Below are 4,074 nucleotides of genomic sequence, written 5' to 3' on the forward strand. Positions count from 1 at the left end.
CAGGGTTTTTGCATCTTGTATTCCTCAAGTGTTCTCCAGATATGTTTAGTCGGCCAAAAGAATGCTATATAAAGAGGTTGCAAAAAATTGGTGCAGTTCGCTGGGAAGCAAACACAAGGTATTTGCATACCTTAATGATCTTGTCACTGAATTAGAGCGTAGCCGATAGCCTATTATAAATTTTCTTTCAGGAAGAGCTTTAAGGTGCGGAAGCAGCTGAGACATGAATCAGTATTCCAATACATAGCCTTAAAGTTAACCGGACTTGCTAACGCTATATCGAGTACCACGAGGTCCACTTCCCTAGCTTGAGGACAAACCTTTCGATTTACGACAAATGTAAGGAGCAAACAGTTCTCCAGTAACTGAGCCACCAACCATAATCGAGACAGTAGTTTTAGTCTGGCTCATAATACTATGTGGATATTTAACACTCCTTTTGAATATCAACTTTTCTGCCTGAGTCATCGCTTAGATTTGCATCATCGAAGTTAAAAATATTGAATTCCGGCACATCTTTGGTCGTTGATTTAAGATTATCAAAGTAGTCAGTATAGTCTTGGCACACCCCTGCTCCTGCTCTTGATCCTTTTACTGAACCATCCGTGAAGGCTAGAATATGTTCAGGAAAGTGTGAGGATATCTTTTAGAAAAGAGTTGACAGACATACTGATCTGAATAATATGACTTGTCTTTAGAAACTAACTGAAGATGACATTCCCGAGCCACCATTTCCCATGGTGGAAATTTTGGAAAAGGGTAACTATCTGCATGTTCACTTTTCCAATTTGGGTAATCTTTTAAATAATGGCTAAAAGAAGATAGAAGGTGTTCGGGCTTAACAGGATTTCCAAAAGTGGAGGGAAAAACTACATGAGTTTTGCCACATGTTTGTATTTTTGTGAAGTAGCAGTTTCTCTGCATAGTAGCTGTGTCTTTCAGAGCAGGTAGTCCAGAAAGCTCTTTGAGCTTAACCACTGCAGTATGTATGTGGAGCCCCAAAGCAATTCTAATGGCTGAGTTTTGGAGTGTCTCAAGGGTATTGAACAAAGTAACCGGAATGTTCGTAAGAAATCGAATGCCATATTCCAATTAAGATCAAATGTATGTCTTGTAAAAGTCAATAATCAACTATGGTGAAGATCCCCATTTAGATCCTGCAAGTCATTTTAGGATGGTTAGCCGTTTTAAAATTGTTACTCTCAACATCATTAAATATGGTTGCCATTTAAACGAGAATCAAGAATCATGCCCAGTAGCCGAACTGATGGCTCATAGACTATCTCACTCTTCTCTATCCTTAAGGGTTTCGGAAGGGCTGCTTGTCGGTTATGGAACATAATTGCTTTTGTTTTTGGTACAGAAATGGGCAGTCCAAAAGCTTTAGAAAACAGGCACACATCATATATGTTTTCCTGAATGATATTTTTGAGTAAAGTTATATTCTTATGTCTGTTCCACACAAGAAGATCGTCAGCAAATTCTCCATGTTTTAACTGGCTTCTAACTTTTAGTTCAGAAATATACAATGTAAATAAAAGAGGGCTTATGACAGTTCCTTGTGGGAGACCATCTTCAACTTGTTCTCTTACAGACAGTATTTCATTAATCTGTACTTGAAAAGAACGATCACATATAAATCTCTCATAATTGAAATCACCAGAGGTGGAAAATTTTTATTATACATAATCTCTTGTAACTTTTTGTGTTTTACATTCCCATATGTATCTGTCCAATCAAACAGTACAGCAATACTGATTTCGCCCTCCTGTAAAGCATCTGTCATGTCTGTTTCTATTCTGGTTATGTTGTCCATTGCAGTATGACTCTTTCTAAAACCTGGCTGAGTTTGGGGTATTATTTGATTCACCTCTGCAAACCATTCTAATCTCCTTAAAATCATTCGCTCAAATATTTTGCCCATTGTGGGGAGAACAGATATTGGTCTGTGAGATACAGGATCTTCTAGTGGTTTTCCAGATTTGAGGATTGGGTAAATAAGAGCAATTTTCCAAGGGGTAGGAGATTTCCCTTCTCTCCATGCGTTATTACATCCTTCCAGGAGTTTAGCTCGAAAGATGTTAGGTGTTTCAATCAACCACTTGATGTCTATCTCATCATATACTGGTGCTAAATTTAAGTTGCATCTTTCAATAGCTGTCTCTAACCCAGGTAACGAAAAAGGTAACATAAACGACTTCTTATGTTGTGCTAAGGAAGAGAGGACACATACAGGTGGATTTTGTAAAACAGTGTCTAGAGGTTTCTTCATGAATGTTTTTGCAAAAACATCAGCTTTTAAAAAAATCAGAAGTTACTAGTTGACCCTGGCGTTTTATTTCATATTTGTGATCATCAAGTGTCATTATCTTGTCGTTCATCTTTCTTACGTATTGGTGAATCTTAGGTACCGCAGTGTGATGATCTACGTAAGTCATAAATTTTTCCCATGCCTCTCTTTTGGCCTGTAAACATGTTTTTTTCCACTTTTGCTGAGCTACGTTATATTCAATTGCAGTGCTCATTGATGGAAGTCATTGAAATGCCTTTTTTGCTGTGTTTTTAGCTTCCACTGCAGTAGAGCATAGTTCATTCCACCAATTTTTAGTTCTCTTATTACCAGTTGGAGCCCAAGTGTGGGGGCTTGTCTTGGGGATTGCTTTGTGAGCAGCATCCATCATAATTTTGGTAACAGCACCAGCAGGACCTAGTTGAATATCAATGGTTGAATTTTTTTTATTCTTTATATTATAGTATGTTAGCAAATTATATGGTGTTAGAACAGCAATATGATTATATTCTAACAGTAATCTTTCAACATTTTTCCCAGCTCAGTTTTATTGTTCAATATCTTCCCAATGAGGGTTATGAGCATTTAGGTCACCAAAAATAAAGCGAGTTGTGACCCTCTGCTTCTGTTGATAAAATATTATATATATCAGTATCCTCCTTTGGGTTATACATAGATTTAATTATTAAGGTGTCTCCTGAGCTTAAAGTGATTGATACTCCTACGACATCTATTTCACGGTCATGTTGCTTTAATGATAATGGGCAGTGAACTATTTTCTCAGCTATGAAAATGAGCACTCCACCCCCTTTTCTGTCAAAATCTCTATCTTTTCGATAGCATTTGTGTCCTGGTATGGTTCAAGGTTCAAGGTTCTTTTATTATAACCAATATATACAAAATATTAGGTAACTCAAAGCTGAGAGTATAGCTCGAATGCAATTGAGCTACCTTTAAACAACACTAAATATGCACAAAAATTAAAAATAAATAATTCTCTTAACCAATCTTGGCAGAAATAAATAAAAAACAAATCCATTTTGAGACACAATTAAATTTACAACTTAAAACCAAGTGAGTCATAAGACATCTGGAGGCCTCATGGGCGAACCCCGGAGACCAACCCAATAATTAAAAAAATAATAAACATCCTTAAAAAAAAACAAAAAAAAAACATTTTTTCATATTATTTAGATTTATAACTTTCAATCAGCACTCTTTTCAACTTCCGTCTTATAGCATCGATGCTAACATTAAAATCAATCTCATTTTTCAATCTTTCCCAATGTAGAGGAATCAAATACCTCAGGCAAAAACGCGACCTCTCTGTAACTACCTTAGGAGTCCACAGATTATATTTACCACGGGTTTCAACTTGTGAAGATGAAGGAGAAGAAATAAGACCCATCGATGCAAAATATCTGGGGAGCTTTTCTCGTTCAAGCTTAATCTTAAACATAACACTTAAAAATTGGATACTTTGCCGAACAGGAAGAATATTATGAAGTGAAAAAAGGGTCTCTGTTGTGGATTTTAAGGGGAAGTTTGATGGCGATGGCAGAAAAGGCTTAAGGATACGAACTGCTTTATTTTGGATAATCTGTAAAGGGGTAACATTACTTTTAAAAGTGTTAAAAATAATAGATGCATAATCAAAATGGGATTGCACAAGGGAAAAGAAAAGGGATTTAAGAGCGCAATATGGAAGAAGGTTTTTCAGTCTGCACATTATACCAACTCCACTGGCAGACTTTGCTCTAACCTGATTAATTTGCTCTTTCCAT

This window comes from Artemia franciscana, chromosome 11, assembly GCF_032884065.1.
Source record: "Artemia franciscana chromosome 11, ASM3288406v1, whole genome shotgun sequence".
Classification (NCBI taxonomy): domain Eukaryota; kingdom Metazoa; phylum Arthropoda; class Branchiopoda; order Anostraca; family Artemiidae; genus Artemia; species Artemia franciscana.